Genomic DNA, 15,210 nt, shown 5'->3' with positions numbered 1-15,210 from the left:
GTAACAAGAACCAGTCCTTCATGGCTCTAATTATTCATGTTGTTTCTTCCCAGAAAAAGTAAGAATAAATAAATAAAATGATTGAAAGGCAAAAAAAGATGATGCACTTTTAACAAATGCCACTATGGCTCCAAGGTGCTGTACTGTATGTTCACCTCTGCATGCTGATCCACCAGGACATTAAATAATGGTTGATACAACAGAAAGCGAAGAACTGGCCCTGGTCAAAAGCATGTTTTGTGAGACTAGGAGAGACAAGCAGCAAGAATTACAGGGGCTGAGACACTGATAGAGTCAGACTTTAAGAATTAGACGTACACTGAAGCTGAGCGAGACAGAAAGTGAGAGGAAAGGAGGGAGAGTGAGCGGGGCTTTGTATGGTGTAAATCACTGGGCCTGAAGCATGGTACCAGGCTGGCCAAGCAGCTGTTTGGTATGCAGTGTGTAAAGCCTTTTCTCTATCAAAGCTGACATCCTGGGCAGAGGAATTATGATGAGAGATGATTGTATCATGACTGTAATTGTAAATGTAAATCCTGCAGCGCAACCACCTTCTTTTTGTGCATAACGTTGAGTTGCCCAAACAAAATTTACATTCCGCTTCACATCATGCGGTGACTGCATTACTTCGACAAACAATAACCATTGATAAATGAATAACATAAAAGGAGATGATTAACTCCAGAAAAGCAATCTGGGCAGATAATTTATGCTGTGCTCATGTGCTGAGGCTTCTCCAAACGGCAGTTGTTTTTTCTTTTCGGTGTATGCATATGTATGGCTATGGGAGCAGAGAGTTATAGTCTGCGGACACATATTTACAGTACTTGTCATTGTCATTAGAACATTTTGTGTTTCAGTTATACAATAGCTGGGGAGCTTGTACTTTGTAGGTTTCAGTCTCCTTCAAATTAAATTCCGCACGTATAATGAAATAGCTGGGGATTCATCTCATTATCAAATAAACTACGATTTGTGACACATAATTAGTGCAGTGTAATAATTGGTCTGTGGTGATTATATAGATAAAATAGAAAGTATGGTCTATCACCTTCTGTACGGGACTCCAGAGGCATCCATCTCATGCAGACAAGGAGACTCAGCGCTGCATTGATACACCACCACCAATTAGCATACACAAATAGCTGTGTGCTGCAGCCAATGAAGTAAACAAGCGAATGGAGTTGGATCAAATTAGCTTAATTAAAGAATCCCATTGATGCTGCTTTCTTTATATTGCTCTTCCTGTCTGTGGAGGATTGATTTTAGAGCTGCTTCACATGACTAAAAATACTTGCTGGACATATTTATCAACCACCAGAGAATCACCCCTATGAATCATGGTGAAAGTTAAACGCTTAGTTCACCTACAGTAAATCATAAAATGTTCTCACTTACCTCTAATGCTACAATATCTAACCGTGGAAATAACTTCTGTTGTATATCTCTATTTTGAGTTATCTACCTATAAACAGCTTCTACAAGCAACCCATCCAATACAGCTGAGGTAAATAGAATTTCATTTATCCTGTTCACAGCACTGAACAATTACATTTGGAAGTCTCAACAGCTACATTTTTTTTTTCAAGAAACAATGTCAAACTGCAAAAAGTTTTCATTGGAACTTGTTTTTATCCAAAAGCAATGTCACAATACAAAACAGCTGACTGCACATTGTGCAAATTATCCTTAGCATTATGAATAAACCTGAGTGAATTTTGCAGTTCCTTGAGCACCACAAATTTCATTTACCTCCGCAGTACTGGGATGGCATCAAACGTGTCACTGGAAAAACAACAATACATAAAACAAAAACCATCTCAAAGGCCTTGGAAATATGAAATATGTGTACTCAGTTAACTCAATAGGCTAATAATAAGATGCTATCATACTAAAAGCACAGAAACAGTCCCTGTATTTTCATTTGGAGTTTGACATCCAAACTGTAAACTACATTTAGACAATCAACCAGCTGTTCTCAGCTATTGTTAAGGCTCAAAACTCTCTGGTCTGACCATCAAGTATATGATCCTTCACACACCACAACCCAGGGAAAGAAGACCTGTTCAATTTCTCTTTATTTTCTGTCCATATCCCCTCCTAGTGCAGTGATTGGCAGCTCTGGTTAAATCTGTGACCCAGAGTCCAATTACATGGAAGGGGTGTGAAGTATATGAGTCCGATTACGGCCCCATCTTCCCAGAAATAAGGACTCTGTCACCAGGGAGCTAGGGGCCTCACAGAATAATCCAAGCCTGGCCACAAATGAGAGTGGTATTCTCTTTTCTGTCACTTCTCATTGCTGTGAGGTGGCTGCTCGGCATGTGAACAAAGTAACCTGCAAACAGGCAGCGTAGCAGAAAATGCAAACACATAGCCTGGTATTTACATTTATCTCACACTTGATCACAATTATGCACACACACATATATGCACAAATAAACATACACAAACATCCTCTTTCTCAAGTGACACACACACGATTGCACATCCATGCATATTTAGACATTAAGCGGCCTATTTTTAAATGTTAATAAACTGAATTCCTCAGGAGCTGTCTCACATCCCCAAACACAACATCAAGTGAACACTAACATTAATAATGCAGATCCCATCACAGCGGTTAGTCTTATCTACTTATAGAAAATAAGGCCCATAGCATACCACACCAAGAATACTAAAAAGCAATTATTGCTCTCAGCTGTGGTGAGCCCCAATTAATGAGGGAGAGTGAGACAGTGGAGGTTTGAACTAAAAATCTGCCGGATAATTTGTTTAGAGCATTAGAGGGGGAAAAGTTCTCCAAAGAGTCTAGTTAATTGTACTGTTCTGGTGAAGTTGGGAAAGTGCAAAGGTAAGATTGCCTCTGGTAGAAGGAGGCCCAAAAATAATAAATGTACACAGCTCTTTTTAAGACCAGAAAACCATTTATTCTCCTTATAATTTGCACGCTAATTGTTGCGGTCAATTACGCTAGCAAGTTCTTGCCTTTTTTTTTGCAGATGAGGCAGCACAAACTATGGTGCTGGACTGAATGTAACAACAGAAGAAGGGTGCATGTTCTGCTACAGTGTCGGAATACATTTTCTTTATCTCTGCATGACCAGGTGACACCTGCACCCCTCTTCTTGCTGATACCCGAGTCAACCTCTCAAGAGTGAGAGCATCTCTCATACTGGTACCACAGGGTCAGAGGAGGCTGACTTTCATGTGGTGACCAAAGTCAGGGTTAAAACCTACTCTGAATCCCTTGGCTCTAAAGCTTAAGCCACACACACACACACACATACATACACATCTGTGCATGAGTAAAACACACACACACACATACACATCTGTGCATGAGTAAATGTGTATTTATGTGGGAGGGGTGTGCGCTGAAAGGTCAAGAATCAGCCCACATCCTCCCTCAAAAGGAGGAGAGAAGAGCAGTGGAGAGCTGGTTGTTTGGTGTGGGTGGGTAGCTGTATAAATACAGTAAACAGCATGACGTTTGCCCTGTTCTCAAACTTACCTACAGTATTTGTAGTACATCTGTGGATGATGCTACTAAGTCTTCATTAATTTTCAGTTGACATTTAACATTGATGCATAAGCACAATAAGAAATGCCGTGTCCTCCCACTGTTCAGTCTGAATACAAATGAAATTCTAGGTGCCACAAGGTTTCAACAATATACTGTACCATGGAAATCAATTCTTATACTTAAAGTACTTGACACCACAAAATTCTATCTAATAATAAATAAACAACAACAAAAATTGTATGTCTCATGCACAAAATTTTTCAAAAACAGTTACTGATACAGTACTGTCTAAACGTTTAAATGTTAAATCTGATGATATTCTATACTTTACACTACTGTCAACAAATCCTATGAAAAGAGCAATTAATCTCTAACAGCTCAATATACAGTAGCTTGTTTCTCTGTGCAACAGACCTCTATTGTCCAAAAACTATTAAAAACACAAGTGAGTCACACTGCTGCACAGGAAGCTGCTCTTTTATTACCATGAACGCAAACACGCTGCAGATTTCTTCAAGTCAATCCCACATTCAGCATGCTCTCCTGCTGCTGTAGATATTCAAAAGAACACCTAATGTGTATTAATCTGCAGCATAACATAGTCCCCAATAAACACACAGTTTACTCCTTTCTGGGTGAAATACATTAGAAACAACAGCGGCCATCTGTTTTATGAACTTACTGAGCCTTAAAAAGATTGACCAATTTTTAAATATTTACATCTTCAGTAGGAAAACATGAGCTTGGGGCTGATTGTCACAGACAGAGGAAGAAAGTAAAACTACTGAGAGATGGCTTACAGCATTGCTGTTTTTCTTGTCATGGGATTTGTTGACAGCAAAGCTATTTCAGAACCTTGATGCATAAAAGTGAAACTATGTGCACAGTTAGATAACACAGCACAGTGTAGAACTAGTTTTTGTGATTTTTGAGCTAACCACATTCCGTTTCATCATATCTTACAGCACGAGCCTGCTGCGCTACTTCGCCTCACATCTCACAGCAAATGTTGCCATTACAATAATCTACATTCTTTATAATAACATTATTTTCTTAACAACACTGTATTCTCCGCTAACCAGACTCCTATATCAATGCCAGCATGTATTACCCTTGACACTCAACAGTGCTCTGGTAAAACATGAAATATAGTCTCATAAAGGTCTTATCAGCCAGACGAGTGAGCCTAAAAGCTCCAGACGGGTGTGCTTAAAGGCTCATGGTGAGTTTAAAAGACTTAATGATGTCTGGCTTCAGAATATTTTTAGCTAGATGCACACTACAGGTTTCTTTGGTAAGCAGTTCACCTGCTCTGCAGTTCAGTAGTTAGGTAACTTACTGATTACACAAAAATAAAAAAAACATCTAACCAGATTTTCACAGTTTTCTACATTTGTACTGGATGTGATCCAGATATGGTCCTTTGCATGAAATTATGTTTTAAATAAACCAATGCTGCCAAAGTGTAGAATAAAAATGGGCATGGACAAAACTATTGCAGTGCTTATTTGTAATGAACAACAGCCTCAGCTACAATCTCACCTATAGCAGCACATCAGACATCTTTCAGCAGCAGAATTCATTCTGATTGAACAGCACATGCAAACTCCTGCTCCCCAACTGTTTGCTGTTTACCTGTACTGTGTCACGTTTTACTCATATTTTTCAACAGTCAATAGTGTTTGTTTTTCCTTGCCTCCTGCTTCTCCACCCAACAGACACTGTTCAGTCAATTCACCATGAGGAAAATAAAAAACTAAACAATTATTACTCACAAGTATGATGTTCTGTTCTGCCAGTGGTTTGCTTTAATCCTGCATCAAATCATAACAGTTAGCCTACAGTCAAAGTCAGAGACATAGAGATTTTCTTTTTCTCACACCAAATATCTGCATTATTGCTTACCCAGCAACACAGAAACCCAAAGGCCTAAGCATGGCATAAATGTTACAAGTTGATAAGGCAAGGTGAATGAAATAACAAAAGCAACATTTAATGATCTCCTCTACTGTATAATTAAGGCTGACATATCATTCTTTGGATTCTCTTTTCTAAAGAGAAAGCAAGTCCTGTTATGGCTGTGGCCTTGGGCTGCCAGCATCAACAGTGTTACAGATGAATTCATGCTGGCATTCACACTGCCAATCACTGGTACGACAAGGCATCATTAAATATGACATTCTAACACTTCTGAAACATTCACATTCATGGTGTTCTTATATAAGCAAACGGCAGACTGGATTGAGGTGAACAGGCAAAGCCTGCTCCAGTGAGTCCATTATTTTCCAAATCAAAAGACACATCCACTTGAGGTTTGTTTGTACTGAGGTAAACTGAGACTGTGTAGATTCTGCTAATTACAGCCACTGTGCTTACAAGTTTCACTTTAATGATGGCAACTCTCAATTCTGTTACATTAAAGGTAGACAACATGGCTAGTGAGTGGAATTAAACATAGGCAATAAACAACAAACATATACTTTTTGTTTTATATTTTTGTCATGAACATATTAAAATGTCTAACTCTAACATAATAAGATTTAGTGTTACAATAACATATGTAGAAACAAGTAATAAATTAGTAAAGCTAATGCTAACAGTCCTGACACACACACCATGTTAAGTGTCCTAATATACAATCTATACAGACACCTGACATCAAACAAATGCTCCATTGCCCATGCCCAAAAGAAATTAGTCCTCTTGTGCATTAAATATACACACATATTGTCACTCCCACTATGGTATCACAACAAAGTTCAATTCTAGTACAGCTAAAAGTTTAAAATCATCCATAATTTTTTAGCTTGAGGTGAACTAACATAGTAACATCCTGACGGCGATATGACGAAAAATGTGAGGCTGTAGAGCTGGCGTAAAGAAACCGAGGTATGAGCCATGTTTACTATCTGTCGCTATGGGAAATGTCTGCTTCCTGCCCAACAAGATTGATGAGCTAACCGCACTAAGGGCTGTACAGGAAGAGCAGTGTTTCTGATTCTGTGGTCTGTGGTGACGGTTTTACACTAATCCCTCGGCCGACACTACTGCTGTGTGCGAGCACACGCAAAGCACGGTGTCTCTGCTGCAGATAACACCCACAGGCTCTAACCCTCATCTTGGGGTACCTTAACCATGCCTCCCTCCCCTTCTCCGCCGCCCTCCCAAACTTCACCCAGTATGTTAACTGCCACACAAGGGCCAATCAAACTCTGGACCTACTGTATGCTATTGCTAGGAATGCATACACTTCTTCACCTTCCCACCCCCAGGCCGCTCTGACCACAGACTGCTCTGTCTGTGGGATTGATTGTGGGTGCGATATCTTGTTCCTGGTTTCTATGAAATGCTTGTATTGTCTTGTTTGTGGGTATTCTTGATTTGTTTTTCAGAGATCTTTGTTGTTGTCTGTTGTTCATATGGTGTCTGTTGTTTAGTCTCTACTGCTGTTGATATACAGGGCTTTTCCCCATTGTGGAACTAATTGTGGGAGTAATATTCTTGTTCTTGATTTTTCTCAAGTGCTATGTTTGTCTTGTTCTTTAGGTATCTTTGATTTGCTTCTCGGAGGTCCCTATGGTTTTTTGTTGTTTGCTCTCTATTGCTGCTGGAACACTGGAATTTCCCCATTGTGGGATCAATAAAGTCTTACCCTACCCTACCCTAACAATCTCATCAGCTCCCTAAACAGTTTGACCCACAGCCAAGCCACCTTTCAGTCAAACTTATATCTGCACCCATTCTTTTTCCGGCCTACAGTTGCAGACTGCAGCAACACCTATTTTCTGTTAAGTGGAAATTCTTCTGTTTGCATCTGTGCTCCATAATCAGGACTTTGGTGAAATTTCACTATCCTGCAGCAGAGTTTAGGAAGAACTGAGAAAGGGTTATCTGAAAAACTGGGTCACTTTGAAGTTCCACATTTCCAAAGCACTAACAATCTCTTAACTAAAAAACAACATTTTTCCCAATGTACACTCTTTTGCTGGTGCCTGTGAGCAACCCAGTGCTGGCCAAAAGTATTCACTTCAAAATGGATTTCTTTCAAACACCTCAGGTGTTGAAACGATGATGGAGGAAGCCAGAAATGTACAGAGGGGAACTCTTGACCAGAAGAAGAAACCAAAAATTCTGTGGCATTTAATACATTATTCTCCAAAGGCACACACAGAAGCTATGGGAACTTCATAGTGTTGATTTAATGCACAATGGTGAATAACAATAGAAGTGTCCACAGCATTAAATCTAAATTTCACTGCTGTCAAGCCCTCACCAGCTACTGAACAAGCAGCATGTCCTTTAACTGCTGCTGTGAATGTGCTCAATGGCAAACAGCGTGGAAGCCTTTGTTTGCAAAAGTTAGTTCCCCAGGTGTGAAGGTGTAAAACTGTGAATGTGAAAGACAGACTGAATACAGAGTTGGTCTCAACAATTAACAACACATTTTTGGACCTACTGCTCAATAAGGATAAGAATAAAACTGGCCTGAGGTCAGTCTTTCAAACACAAACAACAGAGTAAGAGTTCTGTTACATCTTAAGCAGTAAAACATATTTTGCAATGATTACTGAGACTTTTTATGATAACTGGTAAAATCTATGAACCTCCTATTACTTCCTCTGACTTGGAAAAGTGCACCTAATAACCTACAGGATCATGTGATGAGCAAAGCTTTGACTGGCACATTAAACTAAATCTATAATATTTGAGCTAATCAACAATCCTCTGCCCTGAATACCAGATCAAATTACACATACCGCACTTACAGTACAGTTAGCAGGCCAATCTCAGGCACTGCTGCACCCTTATCACTATGAATTGCTGTGTTGTTATACTGCAACTGTCAAGCGTGGACTGCACTGAGAAACCATGAATGAGCCATTCGCCTCAGGCTGGAAGACTATAACTCTCCTGCTCAACCCAAGGATAATCAGAATTTTCTATCCTTGGGTGTATTTGGCTCAGTAGAAAAGTCCTTTAAATTCTGTCAATTTCCTGTTCAATTTCTGCCTGTAGCAATAGATAATTCAAAAGAGTTGTCACAGCCTTTGATGCACACAGTGGCATCTGTGTTTCTCATGCTGAGGGCTAGTAGGGAGGAGGAAACTTAGAATCTCAGTGTCCAACTCCTTGTGAGATAAGCGTAAGCTGGCTGTGATAGACCGGTGTCATAATTCATGTTATTCAGTGGTTTTAATGTTGCAGCTGATCAGTGTACATACATTATCTTATCTGCCTGCTAGGGGGACTTTTGACCAAAGTCCTGAAGTTCTTGTTGGCTGTCCTGCTTGTATATGTGATGTCCAACCAATGTGTGATCACATTAGTTTGAATGTATATAATGGCATTAAGGGTAAATGTGCATGTGATGATATTTAGCTGTAATGATTGTGTAGGCCCACAGGGTGTCACTGTGGGCTGATATATGTTTGAATAGCAAGGTACGCGAAAAAGCCCATGTTAGTGAGTTGTTGAAGCAGTGCTCCGAATGGATGTTCAAATAAAACCCTTCACGAAGTCACAAATGAAAGTCTCTGTGAGCTTCATGACATGGTGTCAGAAGTGGGATGTCCTAGCAGCTTGAGAGAAGACGGACCTTTGGAACAGTGACATGGCGAAGTTTCATGCACCTGAGTCGTTCGACTTCACCCAGCCTTCGGCGTGGCCAGCCTGGAAGCAGCGCTTTTCTCTATCGGATTGCTACGAAGCTCGACCAGGAGAGCGGGGAGTTACAGGAGAAGACAATAACAATGACAAGTGGTTCCAAGATCTGCATATCAATGGGACAAATGTGAAATTTAGAATCGATACTGGGGCTGATATTACAGTTATGTCAGAACATACTTATCGATGCTTGCCACGGCGCCCTGTTTTGAAAAATACTAAAGCAGTCTTCACAAGTCCTGGAGGAGAATTGAGTTGCAAAGGCAAATTTCTGACAGATTGTGAGAGACGAGGAAATAAGTACTCACTTTGGATTTATGTAATGAGAGGTCCATACACTACAAACCTATTGGGAAGAGAAATGGCTATGAAAATGGGACTTGTACCTCGAGTGGAGAGACTTGAGGCATATGAGGATGTTTTTGGGGACAATGGTCTACTAAAGTGCGACCCTGTTAAAATAGAACTCAGACCTGACGTTCAGCCCTACAGTATTGCCTCGCCACGGCGTATTCCATTTCCTATCCTGCCACAAGTAGAAGAGGAACTGAAAAGGATGCAATCACTTGGGATTATTGACGAAATAAAGGAAGCTACTGACTGGTGTGCACCCATAGTGCCTGTAATAAAAAAGAACAAAAAGCCAAGAATATGCGTGGATCTAACTAAGCTCAATAAAGCAGTGAAACGCGAGAGGTTTATGTTACCCACATTGGAAGACATTGCACCACAGCTTACAGGAGCAACTGTTTTCTCAGTTGACGTAATGAGAACCCGGGTTTTTCAATAACTGTACCTTTTCTGGTTAGCAGTCTTGCGTTGGAGAGACCACTGCTGGGTTTTAATGTGCTGGAAGAGGTAGTACGAGAACAACCTGAAAAGCTGATCCCAACCCTTGTCACTCTGCTCTGTAATGCCATGTCTATACCAGCAGAAAAAGCAGAGCTCCTCGTGAGTCTCATCCAAACAGACAAAACCAAAGAGCAGAGCCAGCGCCTCTGGACAGGTAAACGTGACACTGTTATTGCAGCAGGACAGATAGCCTGGCTCAAGTGCCCAGTCCCACCAGCAATGGACCTGTCCCATTCTGTCTTCCTGTTTGAGCCCGACGCAAACCATGCTCAACTGAATGAACTGGATGCAGGTGAAGGCCTGGTAGAAATACAAAACCCTGAGAGACCATATGTAGCTGTACCTGTGGGAAACAACACGAAACAAGCAATCACCATACCAAGAAAAACACCCCTTGGCAGTCTCCATTACATTGATAAAGTAATCACAACAGATCCGCCTGAAGTATGTAAACCCACAGTAACTGTCAACAGGGTAACCTCAACGTCTGCTGACACCATTCAAGCTCCGTGGCAACCCCCCATTGACCTTAGTCACCTCAGTGATGAACAGAAGGAAAAAGTGAATCAAATGCTTTTTGAGGAGTCTGAAGCATTTGCTCGTGACTGTAGTGACATTGGATGCATACCCAGCCTGAAAATGTCAATCACTCTCAAAGATGAAAACCCCGTCCAGAAAACTTACTCCTCAGTGCCACGACCCCTGTTTAAGGAGGTTAAGGAGTACATACAGGAACTGTTGGTGAAAGGCTGGATAGTTAAATCCAAGTCCCCATATGCCGCTCCTGTAGTCTGTGTAAGGAAGAAGGATGGCAGTCTTCGGCTGTGCATCGATTATCGCCTGTTAAACAAAAAGACAGTCCCAGATCGACACCCCTTGCCCAGGATACAAGACCTGACAGACACACTGGGTGGAAACTCCTGGTTTAGTCTCTTGGACCAAGGGAAAGCATACCACCAGGGCTTTGTCGCTGAGGGTTCACGCCACCTCACTGCCTTCATCACTCCCTGGGGTCTCTATGAATGGGTCCGTATCCCATTTGGACTCACAAATGCCCCTGCAGCATTCCAACGTAGCATGGAGGAGATGCTGGGCCCCCTCAGAGACGAATGCTGCCTTCCCTATCTGGGTGATGTGCTTTGTTATGCAGAAACATTTGATGAGCATGTCGAGACAGTTCGTAAAGTCCTCCAAGCTCTCCAACGACATGGAGTGAAACTGAGGCCTGAAAAATGTGAGCTATTCAGACAAGAAGTCAGGTACGTGGGTCGCATCGTGTCAGCCGAAGGGATCAAAATCGACCCACGGGACCTTGAAGCCGTACAAACCTTGACAAGTACGACACCACAGACAGTTGGTGATGTGAGGAAACTGACTGGATTTCTGGGCTATTACCGCTCATACATTCAGGATTTCTCCAGGATAGCGAAGCCAATTTATGAACTGCTACAAATTAAGCCAGGAAAAGGTCAGCTTACCGCACACGGGAGAAAAAACAAAAATCCACAACTACCCTCCCGAGAGCCTGTCAGTTGGACTGCTGAACATCAGAGAGCCTTGGAACAGCTTGTCACCCTTCTCACAAATCCACCTGTATTGGCATACCCTGATTTCAACCTCCCTTTCACACTACATACAGACGCATCAGATCAAGGTCTAGGAGCTGTCCTTTATCAGCGTCAGGATGGCAAACTGAGAGTCATTGGGTATGGGTCAAGGACTCTAACCCCAGCGGAACGCAATTACCATCTGCACAGTGGCAAACTAGAGTTCCTTGCACTGAAATGGGCGGTGTGTGAAAAGTTTCGGGATTACCTGTACTACGCCCCACACTTCACCATCTACACCGATAACAACCCATTGACCTACATCATGAGTACAGCAAAACTCAACGCCGTGGGCCATCGGTGGGTCGGTGAGCTGTCAGACTTTCGGTTCGACGTGAAATACAGACCTGGAAAGTCCAATGTGGATGCAGACACACTATCTCGCCTCCCGTTGGATATGGAGAAATATGAAATGACATGTACGGAGGAGTTCTCGGATGAGGCAATTTGTGCCACCTGGGATGGAAGTCAAGCGGCAAAACTTAAAGATATTGCCTGGGTGGCAGCACTCAATGTAACTTCCCCAGACTCTCCTCAGCAGTACCATCATCACTTGCCAACCCTCAGCCATGACTGTCAGTTGGACTGCTGAACATCAGAGAGCCTTGGAACAGCTTGTCACCCTTCTCACAAATCCACCTGTATTGGCATACCCTGATTTCAACCTCCCTTTCACACTACATACAGACCCATCAGATCAAGGTCTAGAAGCTGTCCTTTATCAGTAACATATACATTACATTTTGTACATTATGTTAAGTGAGTTACGACTTTGACTCAAAGCTGGTGAACTGTAAATTAAGCTCCTTCTCCCTTTGCCTCACAGTGGAAGTGCAGAGCATACCACTGACCTGGACGCTAAATGGGGCGCTATATCTGAAATGATTTGCAGTAAACATAGTGACGTATCAAGAGGCATGCTGATGCACCAAATGAGACGCCTCTGAAAAAAGAGAGAATGAACAGAACTGCCTTTGTATAATGCCATGAAAGCAGACATGAGGACTTTTTTCCCCGTAGAATGTGTAGAACTATTTGCCACAGGTTGGTGGATGATTTACCTAGCATGCCAATGAGCGGCAGCCGAAACACATCACATATACTGAATGTCCCAGGAGATCCTGGTGATTACCCTAACAACATGTCCAGATCGATGTCAATCCAATAACAAGCTTCCTTAAGGTCCTTTCATTAAATTGTTGTCTACAGTATATGCATCTTCAACATGAACCATAAAATTTCTGCGCTGGTGCTAGATTAATGCTTCACTTTTTCACTCTAAATTAGTTGCTGTTGAGTCCTGTGAAGCACACAACTGTCTGAACACCTTGAATCGATAGCCGTGTCTGTGTTTTAGCTAAAGTCTCAGAGGTTGTAATGATTAACAGCTCATTAAGGGCACGGAGACTTCCGATATGGTTTGGGTAACATATCAGGGTCAAGCTGTGGCTCTGAACAATTGAGGTAGGTCATGTTCACAGAGGCAAAATATACTTAACATATTATATACATTAGGGCTTTCAAGGTCAACTGTACCTCACAGAATTTCTAAAATATAAGATCCTTTCTCTGTACACAACAACCTTATGGTGGATAAATGTGCATTTAGCAATTCATGAAAGCTCTCTATGTTTACCTGAAACGCAACAACTTCTGTCTTAGTTTCTTTTAATCTTCACTCTATTGTTTCGTGACCTCGATTGCACAAGAGCCCTGTTTCCTATTGTTTGTCTCTGCAGCAAAACTGATTAACATTGGGCTATAATTGCAGCAAAGATTTGGGGACAAACACTGGCCACCATTATCACACTGTGCTACAGAATGGAGCGATAATTACCATCAACCATTTCAGGAAACAGCATGTCTGAATCTGGTGGAAGTGCAGTCCATTAAGTTGTTCATGCATATGCACTTGCATGTGTAATTGATGATTACCCCTTGCAGATCAAAAGAGACTTAATGTTGCTGCAGATGGCAATAATAGATCAGATAGGAGAGATGGAAGAGTGTATTATTGAGACACATGCATAAAAACCAGAGAAAAAGGCCATGAGAGCAAATGAAAAGTTAAGTCCAAGTGAATATTCATGTATGCCATTTTTCTCACTGAGTTAATGAATCTTATTACTGAAAGTACAGCCAACAGACTGTGTCCATATTCAATGACATAATTCTGTTTTACTGCTGTGTTTTAATGCAGAAGATGAAACTTCTAAAACTTTTTTCGTTAACATTGTGTGATGGATGGGTTTGAGGGCTGTAACAAAAATCAGCACTTCTTTTAACAAAATGATCAGAGTTTAGGTTACACATACATGCATCATCTCGTGCTTGTATACAGACACACACCCACACAATATACATTATTACTGCCTACCCATACACACACGCTCAGATTACACAACTAATCCTACATGACATGAATACAGCTGGCTGACAGGCAGATTTCACTGCCTTCTAAAGCCTCACCGATCAGGGAAACACTACAGCTCGCAGCCCTTGGATGTTCCTCTGAGTTTTAGCAGCCAAGTAACACATGAATACCACCCATTTATTTTCAGTGAACAGACCGTGTAGGTCAAGTCTCTGCACAGTGTAAACTAGACAGTACACAAGCGGGCTTTGGTCAGCTAAGAGATGTTAAGGGGAGGGGGTGCAGCAGTGTCACAAAGGCACAGATGTATTTCTGCCCACAAACACACACACAGATCCGCATGTTCATACACGAAGACAGTCTACTGTGCAGCTCTTTGCCTTTATACAGGCTGACACATTTATTTCGCTGCTTTAGGCATTGACCACAATTCACTAATATAATAGATCTCCATGGCAACAGCTTCTGCAGTTTGTACAGTAGGTTGTAATGCCTGTGATGACATCACCTAACATGGATTAGAGATACCTGCTGACACACATCCCCTGACCTGTCAATGAAAACCTCAGACAAAAAAAAAAAGCCACTGTAAAATGAGTTATCAGCCGTGTAGAAAAAACAAAACAATCAGCACACATAAGGTGTGTAGTGTATCATATCTTAAAAGAAGCTATGCTTCCACACAAAATATTTACCATTGATAGAGAAATCAACTTTTGTTACACGTTTGTTAAAAGGTGCCATCACCATGCCAGTAATGGTAAGATACTGGTAAGATCTTCATGGAGAACAGGTGATTTAGCTGCTTTGTAACCACATTATCTTCTGTGAATTGCAAATTAACTAGCAAAAGACACCCCTATTCACGCCTGTTGGTCTGGGATGATTTGACACTGTAGAAAAGTGTTTTCTTACTGCAGGTACAATCAGTCTTTTCCCCTGGAGGAGAGAAATCACATTACAGGTAGCTATAAAGATTAATGGTTGTCAAAAGCTACCAGAGAAAGTGAAAAAGAAGCAATGAATGCCTCTGAGAAAGAAGCCACAAAGGCTGTTAATGATGTGATACAAAAATGGGCAAGGCAGCAAAAGGAAAGCTGCACAAGAGGAAGCAGGGATAAAATGTTGGGAGAGCAAAGATGAGAAAAGTGAAATATGGCATAAAGGGGAGACCGACAGAGAGGGAT

The 15,210-nt window shown here is 41.5% G+C and overlaps 1 protein-coding gene across 11 annotated transcripts in view; it reads right to left on the bottom strand.

Annotated features, from left to right (window-relative positions):
* LOC109955793 (interleukin-1 receptor accessory protein-like 1) overlaps window positions 1-15,210 on the bottom strand; it is a 263,673-nt gene that overhangs the window by 54,153 nt on the left and 194,310 nt on the right. The gene's annotated exons all lie outside the window — the stretch shown is intronic.

Source organism: Monopterus albus, unplaced genomic scaffold, assembly GCF_001952655.1.
Source record: "Monopterus albus unplaced genomic scaffold, M_albus_1.0 scaffold16.1, whole genome shotgun sequence".
NCBI classification, from domain to species: domain Eukaryota; kingdom Metazoa; phylum Chordata; class Actinopteri; order Synbranchiformes; family Synbranchidae; genus Monopterus; species Monopterus albus.
The sequence above is the reverse complement of the archived record's forward strand: the minus strand, read 5'-3'. Positions and strand labels throughout refer to the sequence as shown.